General features: G+C 37.2%; 1 non-coding gene across 1 annotated transcript; it reads left to right on the top strand.

The window, feature by feature from the left end:
* The first annotated feature begins 16,726 nt into the window (after positions 1-16,726).
* LOC128118043 (U6atac minor spliceosomal RNA) lies at positions 16,727-16,846 on the top strand. Its single transcript, XR_008220971.1, has one exon. It is a non-coding gene; the product is annotated as a U6atac minor spliceosomal RNA (small nuclear RNA).
* The last annotated feature ends 6,715 nt before the right edge of the window (positions 16,847-23,561 follow it).

The raw sequence follows: 23,561 nt of genomic DNA on the forward strand, positions 1-23,561 counted from the left end.
ATAAATGTTGACAAGAGTATGGGGAAATTGAAATCCTCAGACATTTCTGGTAGGAATAAAAATATTTTAACCACTTTTAACCTATTATTCTATAAGTAGCTGTTTAGATTCATTGTGACATACATTGCGGGGGGGGGGGGGGGGGATAGAAGGAATATAAGTGTCTGAGCAGAGGAAGATAAGCAGGACTGGGAGGGGACAAAGGGGGTTAATAAGGGTGAACATGATCAAAATATATTGCACACTGTATCAGTTGCTTTTCTGCTACTATGATAAAACACCATGAGGCAATTTACAGAAGAGTTTATTTGGGTTTATGATTCCAGATGGTCAGATGAATGGTTAGGTTAGTCCATGGAGCCAGAATGCAGTTATGGTGGCAGAAACAGGAAGCTGAGGACTCAATCTTGAACTACAAACAAGAAGCAAAGAGTGAACTCAAAATGGCACAAGTCTTTAAGTCCAAGCTACCTCCAATGACACACTTCCTTCTGCAAACGCACACGTCCTAAGCCTCCCCAAAGAGCATCACCAACTGGGGACCAAGCATTCCGATACTATGGAAACACTCAAACCACCATATGTACATTTATTAAATTTCATTGATATGAAACCTATTATTATGTATAATTAACATGCTAATAAAAACTTTTTAAAAAGAAAAAAAAGAGTATTTGGAAAGAACAAATCGCATTGGAGAGAGAGAGAGAGAGAGGAGAAAGAGAGAGAGAGAGAGAGAGAGAGAGAGAGAGAGAGAGAGAGAGAGAGGAGAGAGAGAGAATTAAAGTTGGCTAGGTAAAGAGGTAAAAGTATATATGAGAAACTTTGGGCAGGGAATGAATATGATAAAAATATATAAAATTCACAAAAAAAAAAACAGAAAAAGCACACTGAAAATTCAATCCTTGATGTCATATAAGGACATTAGGAACTTAGTCTGCCATCTTCTTCACCAGTTGAATCAATACTGATGCCATATAATGCTTTTGCTGAACTGTGAAAATGGATCACTTGTAAATGTAATATGAACATTTCATTTCTAATATCAATTACAAGTTACTACATAGTTAGTAAATGTAAGTCTTTTAAAAGATTTTTACAAAATTAAATGTAAAAGAACATGACTATTATTTTAGTCACAATAGTAACAGCCCGTGAAAAAAATGGGGTATATGGCATTCTGGATGGGGTTGGAGGAATGATTCAGCCACTAATGTCTAGGCTCACAATCAAAATGACATTCTAGGTAGAGGTAGTATTCTACTTCCTTGATGGAGACTTGTTCAACTAATAAAAATAGATGTCTGTTTGTATTCTAATGATGAGATAGAGACAGAGAAAGAGAGGAAGAGAGAGAGAAAGGGAGAAAGAGACAGGGAGATACACAAAAAGAGAGAGACAGAGATGGGGAGCAAGAGGGAAAGAGAGAGGGCAGGAGATGGGGGAGAGGAAGACAGAAAGAGAGGGTGTGAGTTTCGATAGATGGGGAAGTGGGGATGATCTAGGATGAGCTGGGGAGGAATGTGGTGATATTTTATCTGTACCCCCCCATAAAGTTTATCTGAGACTCAGAGGAAAAAGCCAGCCGCTATAGTAAACACAGAGGTCAGGCAGTGGTAGCACATGTCTTTAATCCTATCACTCGGGAGGCAGAGATCCATCTGGATCTCTGTGAGTTCAAGGTCAAACTGGGAACAGAGCTAGGTGTGGTGGAATATGCCTTAAATTCCATTACTAGTTAACGATAAAGGTCTGGAGGTCTGTATAGACAGACAGGAAATGACAAAGTTGGGCTGGAAGAAGAAGTGATGTAGCTAGCGGAGAGGAAATGAGAAGGCAGAACAGAAAGGCATATAGGTGTGGGTATACAGGAAGTAGGTCTCTTTGGCTAAGGATCTCCAAGTGGTGAGAATGTGGCTGGCTTCTTTCTGCTTTTCTGATCTCCCAGGTTTTAACCCCAATATCTGGCTCTGGGTTTTTCATTAATAAGACCATTTAGCAATTTGTCTACAGAGGAAAAACTATTATCAGAATATATTGTATAAAAATCTACTTTCAGTTGTATCTGCAGGTTTCCCCATCACAGTCTTGATGCCCCCTTGCTCATCATAGCTTCCCTCTTCTCTCTCTTTCTACTGGACTTCCAGAGCTCGGCCTGGTGCTTGGCCATGGCTCTCTGCATCTGCATCTGTTTCCATCAGTTACTGGATGAAAGCTCTAGGATGACAGTTAGCGTATTCACCAATATGATCACCGGGGTAGGCCAGCTCAGGCACTCCCTCCACCACTACTAGTAGTCTAAGCTGGGGTCATCCCTGTGGATTCCTGGGAGCTTTCCTTGAACCAGGTTTCTCCATATCCCCATGATGTCTCCCTCTATCAAGATATCTCCCACATTTTTCTCCCACTCGGCCCCTGTTCGAGCTTGACTATTCCATTCCTCCATGCTCCCGTTCCCCCATCCACTACCCTCCATTGCCCCTCTTCACCCCCAGTTTACTCAGGACATCTCATGTGTTTCCGCTTCCCAGGGTAATCCATGGGTCCCTCTTATAGTCCTCCTTGTTACCTAGCTTCTCTAGAGCTGTGGGAGACCATGATGGGGAAGCTTACAGATACAACTAAATCAAGCTAGTGAGAACTTACGAGCTTTGGACCAACGGCTGGGAAGCCTGCATGGAACTGGCCTGGCCCCTCTGCCTGGTTGAGACAGTTGTGTGACTTGGTCTGTTTGAGGGGCCCCTGACAGTGGGAATAGGATCTATCCCTTGTGAATGAACTGGCTTTTTGGAGCCCATTGCCTATGGTGGAACACCTTGCACAGCCTTGATGCAGGAGGAGGAGCTTAGACCTGCCTCAGCTGAATGTGCTGAGCTTTGCTGCCTTCCCATGGGAGGAGGAGGGGGAGAGGGATGGGCTTGGGGGAAGGTTGAGGGGGAGTGGGAGGAAGCGGGGGTGGGGGGGGAAATCTGTGGTTGGTATGTGCAATTAATAAAAAATTCCTTAATAAAAATGAAACGGAAAAAAAATCTACTTTCAATTAAAAAAAAGAAAGAACACCTATATTCCCTTTAACTTCATTCTGCGTTGCTAGTATTTATGTCAACTTGACACAAACTGGAGTCATTTTGGAAAAGGGAACTTCACTTGAGAAAGTACTTGCAGACAGTGGCCTGCGGTACATTTTCTTGATTGATGACTGATGTGGGAGGGTCCCGATCAGCATGGGCTGAGTATGCTTGGACTGGTGATCCTGTATGCCATAGGGGAGCAGGTTGGAGCAATTCATGAAGAGTCAGGGAACAAGTGGCTCCACGGCCTCTGCATCAGGGCATGCATTCCGGTTCCTTTCTTGAGTTCCTGCCTAACTTCCGCAGTCCTTGGATTATCAGCTGTAAACTGAAATAAGCCCTTTCCTCTCCAAGTTGCTTTTAGTTATGGAGTTTTGTCACAGTGATAGAAAGCCTGGCTAAGTCAGATTCTATTCAAGATATTCCAGTCTTCAACATATAAGATTTACACAAAGATGCCCCCACAATAGACTGCTGGCAATGGTCGAGAGACAGCCCGAACTGACCTACTCTGGTGATAGGATGGCCAAACACCCTAATTGTCATGCTAGAAACCCCATCTAGTGACTGAGGGAACTGGATGCAGAGATCCACGGCCAGGCCCCGGGTGGAGCTCCAGGAGTCCAATTAGCGAGAAAGAGGAGGGTTTATATGAGCGAGAATTGTTGAGACCAAGGTTGGATAAAGCACAGGGACAAATAGCCAAACGAATGGAAATACTGTGAACTATGAACCAATGGCTGAGGGGCCCCCAGCTGGATCAGGCCCTCCGAATAGCTGAGACAGTTGATTGGCTTGATCTGTTTGGGAGGCATCCAGGCCGTGGGACCTGGTCCTTTGCTCAGTGCATGAGTTGGCTGTTTGAAACCTGGGGCTTATGCAGGGTCACTTGGCTCAGCCTGGGAGGAGGGGACTAGACCTACCTGGACTGAGTCTATCAGGTTGATCTCAATCCTCGGGGGAGTCTTTGCCCTGGAGGAGATGGGAATGGGGGGGTGGGCTGGGGGGAAGGGGAGGGGGGCGGGAGGGGGGGAGAACAAGGGAATCTGCGGTTGATATGTAGAATTAAATTATATTGTAAAATAAAATAGAATAAAAAAATAAATTAAAAACAAAGATTTACAAACTATAACACAAAGTCCACAGAAAATCAACACAAGAATGGCATTTACATGTTGATTCAATTTTCTACACGGATTTAAAACTACTTATCGCCAGGCAGTGGTGGCACCCGACTTTAATCCCAGCACTCGGGAGGCGGAGGCAGGCGGATCTCTGTGAGTTCGAGGCCCTCCTGGGCTACAGTGTGAGTTCCAGGAAAGGCACAAAGCTGCACAGAGAAACCCTGTCTCGAAAAACCAAAACCAAAACCAAAACAACAACAAAAACTCCATAAAACTGCTTAGCAGAGTATTAGTAAAAATACTAGCAATATGTATTAATATATAGTGAAAATAATGATGAGACATAATTTGCAAGACGAGAAGAGAGAAGGAACAGAGCCACAAACACGTTGAAATGAATTCGTAGATTCAAAATTGTAGGCATGTTAAATTACATTTAAGACACATTTTAAGTAGATATTTATTAAATAGAGAACTTAAAATATTACCTAGAGTGTGTACTTGGGTTAATAGTAGGGTACTTGAGGGCCCCATATCCCAAAGATTCATATAAACCTTGTTGCAGAGGCACATATCTCTAATTCCAGAACTCCTATGAAGTGTTCAGAGGGATATACAGGCAAATCCCCAGGATCTGGAAAGCCACATAGCCTGGTGAAGGCAGAAGAAAACAACACAGAAATCATATCTCCAAAAAAGTGAGTTGTGGGAGCGAATGCCCACAAGTGTCCTCTGCCTTCCACATATGTGTTATAGCCATACACTGTTATGAGAGAAGCACGTATGTGTACTCACACACATCATACAAAGTAGGAAGAAATTTAACTGTAAAGAGCCTCTAAGAGTTGAAAAAAATGAAGAACTCAGAAAACATGGATGATTAATGAGAAGACCTAATATTCATATATCAAAAGAGAATACAAAGAAGAGAAATATACTATACCAAGTATTAATTTGTCATAAAGCCATTTTTACAGTGGACTGGGTAGTTTCTATTAACTTCACACAAACTCAGGTCTTCTGGGAAGAAGTAACCTCAATTAAAAAAATGTCTTCATCAGTCTGTTTTTTAGGTTAGTTTTAGGAGCATTTTCTCGATTAATGATTGATAAGAGAGAGCCCAACCGATTGTGAGTAGGGCCATGCTCAGCAGGTATCCTGAGTTTTATTTCAAAAAGTGAGCTGAGCAAACTTTGGGAAGCAAGCCAAGAAGCAACATTCCTCCAGGGACTCTGCTTCAGTTTCTACATTCACGTTATTCCCTTCAGTTCTTGCATAGACACAAACCTCTAAGCCAAATAAAACTTTCACTAGCAAAATTGGTTGTAGACATGTTGTTTCATCACAGCAAAAGGAAGTAACTGAGGTAGTAATTGGTGCCAGAGAACGCACTATTGCTATGACAGGAAGGATTATAGTGTATTTGGGAGGGTTATGGGAGTGTTTAGAAATTATGACTGAAAAGCCATTGGTAAGCAAAGCTTATTGGGTTGTTCTGTGGAAACTTGTAATATGAGACTATTGAGAGCAGCACAAAATAGAGTCCTGACTTGGGAAGTTCCTGGAGGAAGTTTGAAATTACCCCAATGACTCTATGAGCAGTTCATCTGATATTTTGTATTTCTTTCTGATCAGCTGGGGCTGAAGAACCAGCTGTGGCTAGTCAACATCCAGCACCATTGCAGTGAAATCTTTGCTTTAGTGGGATACTTGATGGGGACAGCTGTATTTGAGACATTGCTTGTAGTTAAGAGGCTATCACTACTGAGGAAATTTTTTTCTGGTGAATAAACAGCACACAGAGGCTATTATACAAAGAGGGACTGGTGTGGAATGTCACCAAGTCTGCATCTCACTCTGGATGGCCAACTTGACAAACTATAAGAATCCCTCACCTGTTGCTGGTTTTTGAGACCTAAGAGTGACACGATTGAAGGAGTTATAGAGGAAAGCCAATACTTGACAGGGTGAAAGATCATAAAAGGGCACTTGTGACTGTAAAGCTCTGGGTGAAATGGAAGCTCTGGGACTGAAGGTGTCATGGAGCAAAGCTGAGGCCTTGACACCATGTGACTGGATGACAATCCCTGAAGAGAGGCTACTAGTGAAGGTGCAGCCCAGTTACATCGGAGCCACAGAATACTGAAAACGACAACCAAGGAGAACAGAAGGTGTGGAGTGGAGTTGGCCTAAGCCTACAAGACAAGCTATGTTTGTTTTGGATGGCAGCACAAGAGCATTGGACCCAAGAATATTGTGAGTGAATCACAAACATTAAACTGTAAGTTATTTACACTGTTGGAATTTAGTTTGTCTTTGATTTGATTGTGACTCTACTCAGAATCATTTTTCTTTGAAAAGTAAGTTTGTTTTATTATACAGGATTCCACAGTTGGGGGACTTTGGGCATTTAAACAGACATTATGACCTACTAATCTTTTTTAAGCATTTGAATTTTTACAGTCTATGAAACTTTTTAATTTTTAATTTAATTAATTTATTTATTTTCATCCCAATTGCAGTTTCCACTCCCTTCTCTCCACCCATTCTTTCCCATTACCTCCTTTCCACCTACCCCCTCCATCCACTCCTCTTCTGTTTCTGTTCAGAAAGGGGCAGGCCTCCCAGGAGAATCAACAAAGCATGGCATATCAAGTTGCAGTAAGACTAAGCACCTCCCCTTTTATTTTGGCTAGACAAGGCAATCCACTACGAGGAATAGGTTCCCAAGAACCTGCCAAAGCATTAGGGATAGCCCCTGCTCCCATTGCTATGAGTCCGACAAATAGACCAAGCTACACAACTGTAAAATATATGCACAGGGCTTAGATCAGTGCTATGTAGGCTCCATGGCTGTTGGTATAGACTCTGTGAGTTCCCATGAGCCAGGTTAGTAGTTTACATGGGTTTTTCTATGATGTCCCTGACACCCTTGGCTCCCACAATCTCTCCTCTCCTTCTTCAGCAAGATTCCCAGATTTCTGCTTAATGTTTGAATGTGGGTCTCTGCAACTGTTCCCATAAGTTACTGGATTGTTGGAGCCCACTGAAGTTTCCTAGTGGCTTTACCCAGGACTGTATAAGATAATGATTGGGCCACTGGGTACCATGTGTTTGGAAGGGTCTATACTTGGTTGTATCTAGCAGGGAGAGGTTTTTTTGCCTCGCCCCTTGGCATTGTTATAAAAAGTTCTTTTGAATAAAGTTCTGGGCTGGTGGGTGGTTTTGACTCAGGCCTTCCTGAGGCTATCTGTGTTTCTGTCTTTCCTTTTGTCATGTAGGTATCTCTTTCTATCTAAATATTTCCCACTTCTTCCTGCTCAAGAATACCCTACTTGTAAAAGTGGGGGGTAGTCCCTCCTACTGGATGAAGGCTCTCTGATGGACAATAGGAATGGTTACCGATCTTATCACAGAAGATGTCTAGTTCAGTCTGCGCATCCACTATTGCTAGGAGTCGTATCCATTCTTCAATTGAAGGGCATCTAGGTCGCTTCTCGGTTCTGTCTATTACAAATAAAGCTTCTATGAACAGAGTTGAGCAAGTGTCCTTGTGGTATGATTGAGATTTCTTTGGGCATATGTCCAAAAGTGATATTGCTAGGTCTTGAGGTAGATCGATTCCCAACTTTTCTGAGAAATCCATATTGATTTCCAAAGTGGCTGTACAAGTTTGTACTCCCAACAGCAATGGAGGAGTGTTCCCTTTGCTCCACATCCTCTCCAGCATAAGCTATCATTTGTGTTTTTGATCTAAGCCACTTTGACAGGTGTAAGATGGTATCTCAGAGTTGATGGCAAAGGATGTTGAACATTTCTTTAAGTGTTTCACAGCAATTTGAGATTCTTCTGTTGAGAATTCTCTGCTTAGGTCTGCACCCCATTTTTTAATTAGATTATTTAGTTTTGGATGTTTAGTTTTCTGAGTTCTTTATATATTTTGGATATCAGCTCTCTGTTAATTGTGGGGTTGGTGAAGATCTTTTTCCATTCTGTAGGCTGCCATTTTGTCCTATTGACAGTTTCCTTTGCCTTACAGAAACTTTTCAGTTTCATGAAGTCCCATTTATTAATTGTTGATCCTAGTGTCTCTGACACTGGTGTTATATTCACAAAGTTGTCTGCTATGCCAATGCATTCAAGCCTATTCCCCACTTTCTCTTCTATCAGGTTCAATGTAACTGGATTGATGTTGAGGTCTTTGATCTAATTGGACTTGAGTTTTGTGCATAGTGATAGATATGCATCTATTTGTGTTCTTCTACATGCTGACTTCCAGTTATGCCAGCATCATTTGTTGAAGATGCTTTCTTTTTTCCATTTTATAACTTTGGCTTCTTTGTCAAAAATCAAGTGTCCATAGGTGTGTGGATATATGTCTGCCCCTTTGATTTGATTCCATTGATCAAAGTGTCTGTTTTTATGACAATGCCATGCTGTTTTTATTACTATAGCTCTGTGTAGGGCTTGAGATCAGGAATGGTAATACCTCCAGCACTTCTTTTATTGTACAGTATTGTTTTAGCTATCTTTGTTTGTTTTTTTCATATGAAGTTGTGAATTGTTTTTTCAAATAAAAATTTGTGTTGGAATCTTGATGGAGATTGTGTTGAATCTGTAAATTGGTTTTGGCAAGATGGCCATTTTTTATTATGTTAATTCTACTGATTCATGAGCATGGGAGATCTTTCCATCTTCTAATATCCATCTTTCCATCTTCTAATAATCTCCAGTTTCTTTCTTCAAATACTTAAAATTTTTGTCATACAGATCTTTCACTTGCTTGGTTCGAGTTACCCCAAGATATTCTATATTGTTTGTGGCTATTGTGAAGATGTAGTTTCCCTGATTTCTTTCTCAGCCTTTTATATTTTGATGTTGATATGATTTGGAGGATAAGCAAGAAAGAAAGGTTATAGATTAAAAGTGATGTATTCATATCTCATGTTGACAAGGGATCAATTATACTGGTTAGATTTTTGTCAGCTTGACACAAGCTCAGATCATCTGGGAACCTCAGTTTATAAAATGACTACATCTGTTTTCTCTAGGTAAGTATGGTGGGGCATTTTCTTGATTAATTATTGATGTGGGAGGGCCCCACCCACAGCGAATGGTGCCATTCCTGGGCAGGAGGTTCTGAGTTGTATTAAAATTCAAGCTAAGCATACCATGGAGACCAAGGCTCTCTAGATTCTGCTTCAGTTTCTAACTCCATGTTCCTGCCTTGGGTTCCTTTCTTGGCTCTGCATCATGATGAATTATAACCTAAAACCAAACAAACCCTTTTCTCTCTTGTGTTTGGTCATAGTTTTTTATCAAAGCAATAGACAGTAACTAAGATACATACTGATGTCCTTTTTCTTAGTTCAATAATGAATCTTGTTTCTATAGTTTTACAAATGAAATAGCACGTTCACCAAATTGTCAGGCTGACAGTGAAACGCATGTCTCTGTGACATCATGTCATTAACAACAGTGCCTGTGTGAATATTCAAATAAAAGAAATTACCCATTATTCATATTTCAGAAGCATTAAATGGAAAACACATAAATAATTGGATAACATGAAGAAAGACAAAGGCATTAATACAGTTTTTATATTAAATAAAGCATGTTCCAACTAGTTAACATATTCCATGACATTCATTTTAAGACATTTTTGTTAACAATTATGAATATATCTGTGTTGTATTGAATCACAAAGAACATAAGTTCTGTCTCTAAATGTTGTGATCCCTTAAGGATGTAAATTTAAAAAAAAAACTACATTAGTACAGGAAAATCAGTCTAGTGGGATTGTCATATGATGAAGGTTAATAAAGAGGTTCAGTATTTTCAAGAGTTAAACTGAAGTTAAAATATGTATTTAGTGGAACATAGGCAGTTCCATCCACTTTGATAACATGAGGCCAGTCTCATATTAGGAATAAAAGTTGGCTTGCCATAAATTATTGCCTTTAATATGTTTAGGTGTGTTTCTTATATTACTGATCTCTCTAAGACCTTTATCGTGAAGGGGTGTTGGGTTTTGTCAAAGGTTTTTTTCAACATCTAATGAAATTATCATTTTTTTCTTTCAATTTGTTTGTATGATGAATTACATTGACAGATTTTCACATATTAAATCATCCTTGCATCTTTGGGATGAAGCCTACTTGATCACAATGAATGATGTTTTTATGTGTTCTTGGATTTGGCTTACCAGTATTTTATGAAATATTTTTGCACCAATGTTCATGAGGGAGAATGGTCTGTAATTCTCTTTCTTTGTTGTATCTTTGTGTGGTTTGGATATCAGAGCAACTGTAGCCTCAGAAATAATTTGGCCATGTTCCTTCTGTTTCTATTGTGTGGAACAATTTGAGGAGTATTAGTATTAGCTCTTCTTTGAAATTCTAGTACAATTCTGCACTGAAACCATCTGGCCCTGGACTTTTGTTGTTGTTGTTGTTGGGAGACTCTTAGTGGCTGCTTCTATTTCCATAGGAGTTATAAATCTATTTAAATTGTTTATCTGGTTTTCATTTAATTTGGGCATATGATACCTATCCAGAACATTGTCCATTTCATTTAGATTTTCTAATATTGTGGAGTACAGGTTTTTGAAGTACGACCTGATGATTCTCTGGATTTCCTAATTGTCAGTTGTTTTGTCTCCCTTTTCATTTCTGATTTTGTCAATTTGGATATTCTCTCTGTCTTTTAGTTAGTTTGGATAAGGGTTTGTCTATCTTGTTGATTTTCTCAAAGAACCAACTCTTCGTTTCATTGATTCTTTGTACTGTTCACTTTGTTTATTTTATTGATTTCAGCCCTCAATTTGATTATTTCCTGATGTCTACTCCTGGGTGAGTTTGCTTTTTTTCTTCTAGAGCTTTCAGGTATGCTTTTAAGTCACTAGTGTGAGATTTCCCCAATTTCTTTATGTAGGCATTTAGAGTCATGAACTTTCCTCTTAGTACTGCTTTCCTAGTGGAGATCCCCATGGGTAAACTGGGATGGGGTTGCAATATAGAGGAAGGGATAGGGGATGAGAACATGAGGGAATGGGATGGTTGAGCTGGAACAGGGATAGAGTGGGAGATAAATGGAAGGTATCTTGATAGAAGGAGACATTATAGGATAATGGAGAAACCTGGTGCTAGGGAAATTCTCAGGAATCCACAAGGACAACTCCAGATTAAACTACTAGCAACAGTGGTGAGGGTGCCTGAGCTGGCCTACCCTGGTAATCAGATTGGTGAATACCCTAACTGTCATCATAAAGCCTTCATCCAGCAGAGATCCACAACCAAGTACCAGGCTGAGCTGCAGGAGTCCAGTCAAAGAGAAGGAAGAGGGATTCTATGAGCAAGGGGTGTAAAGGTCATGATGGGGACACCTACAGATACAACTGAACCAAGCTCAAAGGAACTCACGAACCTTAGACAGACAGCTGTTGAACCCGCATGGGACAAGACTAGACCCTCTGCATAAGGGAGACAGTTGTGTACCTGGGTCTGTCTGAGGGATCCTTGGCAGTGTGATCAGGATCCACACCTGGTGAAGGAGCTGGCTTTCTGGATCTCATTACCTATGGTCAGCCACCTTCCTCAGCCTTGATGCAGTGCCAGGGGCTTGGTTCTGCCTCAACTGAATGTACCAGGCTTAACTCCCCCCCCATGGGAGAACTTACCCTGTTGGAGGAGGGGGTGAAGGGTGGGTTCGGGGGAGAAGGTAGACGTTGGGGGAGCAGGAGGAGGGATGAGAGGAGGATTTTTGGTTGGTATATAAAACGAAATAAAAAATTTTTAAAAAGAATAAAATTTATCTTCCCTGAGAAAAATCATTCATTTTTTTTTAGAGGAGAAGCAAATGTAGATGGCCCACAAATATTTCCAGAAATAGAAACAACAACAAAAAACAAAACTAAAACAAAAAAATAAAATCAAAGCAAAGATGAGCTTTATTTGGTGATTAAAACACCTGCTCTCTAATAATATGAAATAAATAGTAATTAATTGAGGTCAGAAACACCAAGCTCATTAGCCCAAACACACAAACCTGTGTTTTAGAATATAAGCTTTCAAACCATATGCTTCTTATTAATGTAATTTACTGCTAATTCTACCCATGATGCATTATTGGGAATTCAGAAAATTATTTTGCATATGCACATAATTTATTATAGATGTATGTGAATTTGTTTATGTTTTGTATAAAGGATTAAAAATAGAAAGAGAATCAATATAAGATAGTTATTTATACATACAAAGCACAGTTTAGAACAATATTATTGTATTTGTTAATTTCACATTTTACTCTGTCAACACTAACTTCAACTAGTAGCAACATGACAAATTGGAAATGAGCATTTTCAATCTTGTTTTCTCTCAGAATTTAATAAGTTTTCAGGAGAAAACTTAACACTCTCACACTTTCCCTCCCTGTTGAGTTCTCAATTTTGATTCCCCAAAGGTGAGATAAAGGAAGAATTATGTTTCAGTTGAAAACACAGAGATCAAGAAACACATACACTTTCTTTTTAGCAGTCCTTCTCCCAGTATCTAGGGAAGCTTTCACTTTGAGCTATCATGCTAAATAACTTTTGGATTTTACTAATGTAGTGATCATTTCCATTTCAGATATAGATGTTCAAAATTAAGTATATAAGTGAAAAGAAGATTGTAGAATTGGTTTGTTATAATTGTTAAAATTTCTTTTTAATTAAAATGACAGTGGTATTTATTATTTGTGCTTTCACTTTCATTATAAAACTAAAAGCTTAGTCAACATATTATGCTGAATATCCTTCATAATTTGACATCCCAAATAAGGATATTGATATCTGTATTTCAGATCAAGTTTTGCATTAATCAGAATGAGAAACAGTCATGTAAAATCTTGGAGATAAAGTAGTGTGATACAAGCTTAAAGAGCAAGCAGCTGCCAAGGGTGAACACTGAAATTAAGTAGGAGAAGGAAACACTTCAGAAGCATTGATGTTGAGCTAAAACTCAACAGTATTAGAAGGAATACATAAATTCTGCTCTAAACGCATCGTAGCACAGATACAAAGTCCTGAAGACTCAGAGCAGTGTTTTAGGTGAGAAAATAATGTTTTTCCTGATGAATACTGGTCGAAAGTCATGTTCCTAAACCTAGTACCTGGATACAACATACTATTTCATTGTGTGGGAAATAGTGAAGATTTTAGAATAGCTTCAATATACTGACAAGAGATGCATAAATCCCCAAAGGCTGGCTGCAAGAAGGTTTTCAGAACAATATAATTCCAATTAGTTAGCTTTTATTAAGGAAATATCAATAAATATACAGCATGAAATATACAATGTACCCCACAATAGCGTTCATAGCAACCCATTACAGAACTGTAAACTTAACTTAGAAATATGTGAGCTTTTGTTGTTATTAATGATGATAGGACACTATGCAGTTCTGAAGCCTTAACTATAGAGATTTCAGCTTCTTGTAAGAATGAAGAAAAGTTAAACACTCCTGGATGGAGACTGTCAAGTTTTTCAAAACCATAAAAATTAGAAATCACAAATGTGTTTATGCCTGAGGATTATATAAGCTTCCCCAGCTCATGCATTTCATATCTCTACTATTAAAATGATTATCCTGTTCCTAAGAAGTGAATGCATGTAAGTATCCTACAAAATTCCAGCAATCCTACAAGGTATGATGAGAAGATAAACTTCAATGAGATGTGACAAACTAGTTCTCTTGCATAATTTCAATTTATCTTACAAATTTTTTATCACCACACAGCACATAGTAATGTGCATATGATTCTGATTTCATTATGTGAATCATCACTCTCTCAAGTTTTCTGAATATCATTACATAGTAAGAACTTATTTGATAGGGGCAAATTATTTCTGACTTTCATCTATTCAACAACACACTGTTACTACCTAAGTTTACTGATAATGCCACCTAACAGGAAGTCACTGGTGGTTTCAGTTTGGAGAGAATTATAATCTTACATTTATTCTGAAGAATGTGGAAGCAATACAGTGTTGAGCATATAGGTTATTGTAAAATAAAAATAGGATATTAAAGTCAGGAATAAAGGGATTAGAAATAGTAGGACAAGTAGTGATCAGATTCAGGACATGGTTTGTAAGTGGAAGTACAACACTTCCCAATAATGATACACAATAATAAACATGGAGCATATGTGCAAATGTAAAGAGTAATCTCAAAGTTTTGATGTAAACACTGTATGAATATGTACACTGTTGACTGAGAAGTGTACTGCATGAAAAATGAGCTTAGATAATGAAATGTTTATTTTAGGGCATTTTATGATTTTGGTTCCTAGGAAGATGCAAATATTACAAAGTCATTTGGATAGAAAAATACAGTTTCATGTGAAACTTGTGAACCTGGAATTATATATCTGTGAGACATTGCATTAAGATGTTATCTTAATTCGTGAAATTGATGTAATGTAGGATAGTGGAAAAATAATAGTCACCTGAAAAATCAGTATTCCAAGTTTTAGAAACAAATAAAGAAGTACTATTCAGCAAAATGACTGAGGTGGAATATTAAATGAAATTAATGTGCAAACACAAATACAGTGTGTGTGTGTGTGTGTGTGTGTGTGTGTGTGTGTGTGTGTGTGTATGTGTGTGTGACAGAGAGAGAGAGACAGAGAGAGAAAGAAAGAAAGAAAGAAAGAAAGAAAGAAAGAAAGAAAGAAAGAAAGAGGCAGAAACAGAGAGAGAGAGAGAGAGGGAGGGAGGGAGGGAGATAGAGGCTGAAAGAAAAAACACAGTTCAAAGTGGTCGTTTTTGTTTATAGCTATGAATGGAAGAATATAGATTACAAAGGAAACCATGAACACAATAGTCTAGTAACCAATACTGAAGGACTAAAACTTGCTAATCACCAATTACATTTTAATAAGCATTTTTAAATTGCTGTTTTTATTTAGTCAATATATGTTACTATTAATATATGTATGTATATAAGTTTTAAAACTTTTGAACAAGTCCAGAAAACATTTTCTTTGGTCAATTCTTTTATGAACAGTCTATGTGTTTTATGCACAGTGTGGATTTGCACAAGTTAAGTTATCTTTAAAAAGAATGAAAATTCCTACACTGAAGAAGCTTGTTTAGAGTTAAATAAGACTCTCCTGGATATTTGGTCATGAACGGTGTTTCTGTGCACACACTGGACCTCTGCTAGATGTTGTCTCCATCATTAATAGCAATACTAATGAGGAGAAATACTGCCTTCAGAAGGTCTTATTTCTCCGACAGGAACAAAAGTTTGAACACTGAGTAAGGCTCACTGTCACTTCGTGTCCTGTCTGAGCATTGCCTGTTTGTATAGATACTTAGCTTAAACACTTAAACCTGAAGACCTAAGAAAAGTGAATTTCAAAAGATGAATCAGTTAAACTTGAATTGTCTGTGTCAGAGAGCACTTCTAATTGACTCCTTACATATAATTTACATAGATAGCAGACTATACTATAACATCAATACCTATTTATATGATTAATACCTTCAAGTTAAGGAAAATTAGCATAACTTTTGAACTAAAAAATAGCGCATAATATTTCCTGATAATAACTATAGAATTACGCTAGGGTCTTTTTTCTGAGCTTCAAGAGATTTGAAAAGAAATATTAAAATCATTGCTTGCATTTTATTTTTATCTCTGAGTGGTATTGAGGACTGAAATCATTGTTCTGAAATGGTCTAACAATCACTACACATAGATATTACTGTGGTTATATATTTAACTTTAGTTTTGAAAATTGCTTTCTCTTTTAAATCTAAAGAAGATCCCAAGTAGAGCAAAAGCAAGACACAATTTTATACATCAGCACTGTCTGACACGGAATGCTAATTTATCTGTATTTCCTTCAAGCAAAATAATCAATTTTTTCTTTAAACCATCCATTGGAAAATCCTTACAATGGCATCCTCCATTCATGGATGGAAATGATAGGATAATATCCACTTATTACAATAATGGCTTTCAATAAGATGGCACTCTCAAACTTAATGGCTCAAGCCAACGTTGAATGTATAATTTTACAAGCAATGATGTGGCTTCAAAAGAGCAAGCACATTCAAATTACCTAATGTAACTATTGCATTTACAACACAAGACAAGGCGACATTTGGATCTTCAATAACTTCGAAAACATGCATAATAACACCACTTAGAGAATGCAAACCATATCAAATGATTAGAATCATAAGTTTTGTAACTGCTAAAAATTTCAAGTGACCTATAATGTATATATTTTGTCCCTGTGTATGGTATATATGCATATATGCTTGTGATATGATATGTAATATTATTACATATTAAAAGATATCTATGAAATGGATATTATGCATACTTTTACTATTAAATTTTCAAACAATTGACAGAAGTTAAGACATTCTAAAGAATTTCAAATTAGTGTAGTAAATCTCATGGTTTATGCATTTAACTTCACAGGGATGTTCTTTGGCTTTAATATATTATAAGTATATGAACAATTGATTACTTGTGGTGTATGAAAGGAGAGAAGGTTAGTGCTCCCCTTGACAAGGATGGAAGATGTCCTTGGGCCTGACAACATGTATACAGTTAAGGCATTGCCACCTACTTCATGGCATCTAACCAAGTGAGGAAAAAGGAAAAGAATAAAAGAAAAAAGAAAAAATAGCATTTTTAAAAAATAAGCAATTGTCTATCTTATATTATTGAATTCTGAATGAGATTATGACCTACATCAAGCTTGAGCCAAATTCATAATTATACTAGAGACAAGCATACAGCAAATTTTAAAGCAATTTAATATTTAATATTCGGTAATAGACTTCAAATTGCAGAAATGTAAAGGCAGAATTGATCACAGTCTACACAGTTCTGTCTAGCAATCACATAACTATCTCTTTTCACACATCTGTCTTTTACTAGGTGAACTTTTTGTGGGATTGGCATAAGCTGCCTATCAATTTTCAATTGTTTAGGCATATCTCCTCTAACTTCTTGATTTTCAGCTATCTCTTGATACCTAAGCTCTCCGTGAGAGCTAAATTTCTATTTCTGCAACTGATAATTCCCTATCCTTTTTATCCATATGATAAAAATCTTCAGTCAATATTTTTTAAATTATTGTAAAACTTGTATGTACTAATGTGGGGAAATAAATTCCAAATAATTTGTTATGTTCATTTGACAACTCTGAAAACAAAAACTATGCGTATGTGCAGAGAAACATCAACAGAAAATAATTCTATCTAATCAGTCATGAATCAAAACAGAATTCTTGATTCAATATAAAGAGCTATGACTACCGTGGCTTACAAATAATATCATTACTAACTTATAGATATATTTACAGGATTACATAACACAAATTCAACCAATCTTTGCAGATAACTATGTTAAATATTAATATGATGGTAAATTAAATTTGATAAAAATTGATGTATTTTTGTTCTAAATGCTGTTGTTTGGAAGTGAAAGCTAAGTTTTCCAGGACAAATCCTAGTCTACTGTGATAGTATCAATGTTTACTCATATTACTGTCTTTTCTCTGGTGTTCAAAATTCCTAATTTTTAATTTGTTGTCAACACCTGCAGGGAGAAGAGAATGCTGTCCTGACGCAAACTCTATGTTGAAGATTTATGTCTAGCAGTACAAAACCAGGAACTGATACAAAACACGATGGTTTGAAGGTAAGGCATGAGCTCCTTGCCATCACTCCTCATCATTCTTCTGATATCCAGAACCCAGTGCCTGCTGTGCTGAACAAGACATCGAGCATCATCATACTCCTTCCCAAGTTTCACATGAAGTCCAATTTGTCCCTCCCAATGTTATTTACTCTTTTCACAGACATAATTTAGTTTAATTACTTTTCAAAAACCTCAACTTTTTGGGGGGAGGTCATTTTATTATTATTATTATTTTGCTATTATGTGTTTGTTTTAGTCAAGGCCTCCCTGTGCAACCCAGGCTCATTTGAAGCTAGAGATCATTAACCTCACAAATGTAACATCGCAGGTGTAACACATTCCTGCTACGTTTAAAGTATTTTAAATGTGTAATTCATTTAAAATGTTGTAAAGTCAGTCAGGAAATATCTCCGGTGACACATTTGTCATTTAACCACTTTTCAAACTATGGCAATGTCATAGTAACTGGCCACATGAGCCAAACTGGCCTTGGAGAGTCACCAATTTTTTCTATCTATTCTATTTGTATTAAGTAAACAGAAGAGGCATTAGCAAACTTCTGCTTACATTATATTAGGATCATAATCATAAAGAATTAATACAAGGAAGAAATGAAATCATTTACAACAGAGAAGCGATGGGAAAATACAATTTGTGAGCAAAACAGAGCATTGTCAACCTGTTCAACTTTTCATCATCAAAACATGGTGACCATTTTATGTTTCAGGTTCAAATGTAACATGCAATTTATTTTTTCTTCCCCAGATACTAAAGCTACAACACTCATTCTGTCTACAGGGTGTGAAAAGAAGTCTACACATTTACACTCTAATGTTTATGAGTCAATAAAAATGAAAGCTGTTTTCATCGATATTACTCTCACTTTATTAGATTGAATGACTCCAATGGCGTCTTACAGTTTTACAACTTAACTGAGAGATAAACTATGCTGCAATCTTCAGCACAATAATATCTTTTCATTTTTGGGTGTAGCTTGGCTTTTGTGTAAAATCTTCTTGCCAGTATCATTTTGCTTTTGTTCCTGTATTTCTATAAAAATAAGACAATACATATTTAGAAGAAGTCTAAGTCTAGATCGACTGTCCACCCACATTCAGCTTATTTGAAATGTGTGCTTAGTGAGTTTATATGGGCCACCTGAGGACTGCATATTCAGATTAATTTAGGCATCTATTTTTATAGGATTAAAATTGAATAGAGTGCCTTCTCTTTTGTCTGTCCAGAAATTTGTTCCACCTTCCTACAATAGAAGAATCTCATTGTACCCTTTATTTCAACCTAGAGGGCAGTAAGTCACTCCCTTAGGTGTAATAACCAGGGTTGTAACTGTGATTCAGTTAGCAAGATGGTGGTAATGATAATAATATCTCAGAGTCTCTTCCCCAGGAGACTTTCAAAGACACCACCAGCACTCACTCTCCCACATTATGAGTTTCATGAACTGTACCTGAAGGTTTAAATGTAGCCCTAAGCTGAAAAGTATTTTTTAAAAAGTGGCACCTTGTTATTATTATAGCACACATCTGGTCCCTGCGTGCTTGTAGAGTTGTCTCTGCCTATGACAAAAATAAGTTTTTTTTACAACTGTCAGCACGAGTGGGAAAGGGTAGATGAGAGGGTCTTGTATTCCATGTGTCAATATAGCTACCCTTAGTCCTTTGCTGCTAACAGAAATGGAGTAAATAAATAGCTAACAGAGTTAAATATTGTTGGGAAAAACAGATCAGGATCAAGGTGACAGGGAAGAGAGAGGGCTCTTTGCTGTCAATTTTCATTTCATAGAAAAAAAAAAACAAAAACTAGCACATCATTTTTGCCCAAGACACCATGCCTTTTTAAAATCTAAAAGGAATTTCTGAATTTTTAACTAAGATATAGGCTCATACTAATTATAATTGATTCTCTTCCATACTTAGAATATTTATTTGCTTACAGAATAAAATGAGAAGTTACAATAATATTGAGAATTGAAAACCTGGTGCTTGAAACAATATGTATAAGATCAAAATTTTGTCTTAGGTTTGTGAATGCAGCCTAGAGGCATGCTGCTTGCCTGGCATGTGAAGGACCTTGGATTTGATTACCGGCATAAAAATGAGAGAAGAACTTTTTAGAAAGTCATTGTTAAATGAAGGAGAAAATAAGTTATTTAAGATTTGTAATATTTGAACTCATAAATCCTTAATAATAAATATGAAATGTTATTTAAAAGTAATATATAGAACAACAACTATGATATAATTAGAATTATGTTGAGTGTCTTTTACAAAGATGTCACTAAGGTAACTCCTCTTAATGGAAAATGCTGAAAACATGTTTCAGGACATTTTCCTTTAATGCAGTGCTTGAACGTCCACAGATGCTCTGTATGTTCATGGCTTCCTTATTCCAAGTGTAGACAAAGGCATAATCTAGAAAAATATGATAGCATGAATAATGACACATTTGCAGATCTCATTCTTCCTAGAATAGTCCTGGCTATTATAACCTATATATATTCAATTCCTATCAAGCAAAGAAAAAAGTTTATGTCCACTGTTTGCAAGGTGCTTGTTTTCAATGGTCATATACCTATAGGTATAAGATGGCAACCAATATGGCTATGGGGGGCTCCCCTTCACAAAACGAGGAACACAATAATGAATGTGTCGATGTTTTTATTACTGTAGCTCTTAGTTATTCATGAGTAATTTTCACCCACAACATTCATCTTCCATCCCCTTTACAAAATGCCTTGTCATGCTTTTAGAACAGATTGGCACTAAAATAATTACTAGGTTTCTAAAATAAGTATGTATATATGTTTACATATATATATGTGTGTGTGTGTGTGTGTGTATCCTCAAAAATTATAGGTTGATATAAAATAAGGAGTATGTTGTAGCTGGAAATTTTCTCTGGTCCCATCCAGCTCCCATAGTCGCTCATACCCAGATAAACACACTTAGGCTTATATTATTTTTAAACTATGGCCGTGGCAGGCTTCTTGCTAGCTAGCTCATATATTTTAAATTAATCCATTTCTATAAATCTATATGTTGTGATGTGGCTTGTGACTTACCAGTATCTTTACATCTTGCTTCTCCTGGTGGTAGCTAGCAGAATCTCCCCGCTCTGCCTTTTTTTTGGGGGGGAGGGGGTGGTGTAGTGGTGGTTAAGGCCTTAGAGAGATCAGAGAAAGCCACCAGCCAACCTTATCTCACCAACTCTGCAGCTTCCAAATAGGAGTCACTTCCTGTCTACCCAGGCTTTATATGCCTTGCTTTTCTGCCCTGTCATTGGCTCTCTTAGCCTAGCTACTTCACTTCCTCTTCCTACACAGCTCTGTCACTTTCTGTCTGTCTGTACAGACCTCTAGGTCTCTATGGCTGGTACTAGGTTTAAAGGCATGTATCACCACGCTTGGCTCTGTTCCCTAGTGAGATCCTGCCTGCTAAATGATAGGATTAAGGGCATGTACTACCACTGCATGACTTCTTTGTTTACTTATAATGACTTTCTTTTTCTTCTGATTCTCCAGGCAAGGTTTATTTATCAAAGTGCAAATAAAATATCACCACATTTCCCCTTTTTTGTCTAAAAAAAATTTAAAAAGTTATAACTAATATAAGAAAAACTATACACAATAAGTACAATAACTATATACAATATATACAAGCAACAAATGCCTCAACAATGACTAGTTCATTTGCATGTAGGTGTCTTTCCATCAGTGTATCTTCTTTCTTTCTTTCTTCCTTTCTTCCTTTCTTCCTTTCTTCCTTCCTTCCTTTCTTTCTTTCTTTCTTTCTTTCTTTCTCTATTTATTTAAACTTAATCTTCTTGTCAAAATTGTTCAATTTGTAGTTAGAGAGATAGCTCAGTGGGGAAAGGCACTTACCATGTAAACTTAATAACCTGAATTTTATCCCTGGATTCTTGGAATAACAAGAGAAGGAAATTGTCCTTTAATCTTCATACATATATGATCCTATTTGCAAAATACCCTCCTCAACACATCACACACACACATACACACACACACACACACACACACACACACACACACACACACACACACACTCACCACACACACACTAATATTGGCTTATTTTAAAAAGTATTTACTTAATAGTACATAATAAACCTATTATTATATATGTATATCATTTTATTTTTGAGGATTTCATAGGTAAGTACTCTGTGTTACATCATTTTCATCCTCTCTCCCCTATAACTTCTCCTGTGACCCCATTAACTCTTAGATTTCTTCCTGTGTACTTATTACATAGACACTATGAACACACACACACACACACACACACACACACACACACACACATACACACACACACACACACACACACTCACCACACACACACTAATATTGGCTTATTTTAAAAAGTATTTACTTAATAGTACATAATAAACCTATTATTATATATGTATATCATTTTATTTTTGAGGATTTCATAGGTAAGTACTCTGTGTTACATCATTTTCATCCTCTCTCCCCTATAACTTCTCCTGTGACCCCATTAACTCTTAGATTTCTTCCTGTGTACTTATTACATAGACACTATGAACACACACACACACACACATATCACTGAGTCCAATAGTGTTGCCTATGTGCTTATCTACTTTGGACTGACCACTTAGGATTAAGATTATATTCCTGAAAAAAACAGAAAACAATGACACCAAATGCATTAAAAGATGCCCAACAAACATTTCTCCCTCTTTTAGAATCCATTGCAAGACTATAGCTCTTCATCTAAAGGTGTGGCTTTGTGAAACTCTCCTCCATTCATGTTGATATGTGGATACATATTATCTTTGTAGGTTTGTGTAGACAGCCATATCACTGAGAGTTCATGGGAATAACATCTCCAACAATTTCCAAAGAAAATATCACACAACAGTCCTTAGGCTAATACAGTATTTCCAACTCTCTTTCATGAGGTTGCCTGAGCCATACAGTGGCCTGTGTTATGGATTTTTCATTTGGCGCTGGGAACTCAACAGCCACTTACTTTCTGCATACTGACCAGCTGTGGATATATTAGCTTCTGTCTGCTGCAACAATAAATATTTAGGTGAGATGTGAGAGTTGCAATTATGTATGGGCATAAGGATGAGTTTATCAGTAACAGATCAGTACTTTCTGAAGCTATCAGATGGAAGACAAATACATAAGAAAATACATCTAAAAGGATTTTATGTATATACCACCATGATTGTCCTTGAAATGCTGTGTAAATAGAGCTATATTCGTAGAAATGGAACTAAAGCCAAGAGACATGTTTCAGGCATCAGGGAAGCACCATATACATGCTATATCCTGTGATCATTCTGAATAACAGCTTGTTTCAGAGGTTGCTCTCACTCTAGACCAGAAGTTCTCAACCTAGGGTTGTGACTCCATTGAGGGTCAAGTGACCCTTTCACAGGGTCACTAATCTCATCAGAAAACACAGATATTTATATTACAATACATAACAGTAGCAAAATTACAGTTATGAAGTAGTAACCAAAAATAATTTTTATTGGGGGGGTCACAATAGCATGGGCAACTAAACTAAAGGGCTATAGTAGTAGGTAGGCTGTGAACCATTGCTCTAGACGAACTGGCAGAAGAGTTATCTTCAATGGG

This window comes from Peromyscus californicus, unplaced genomic scaffold (assembly GCF_007827085.1).
Source record: "Peromyscus californicus insignis strain IS unplaced genomic scaffold, ASM782708v3 Scaffold_21__1_contigs__length_65335640, whole genome shotgun sequence".
Taxonomy (NCBI): Eukaryota; Metazoa; Chordata; class Mammalia; order Rodentia; family Cricetidae; genus Peromyscus; species Peromyscus californicus.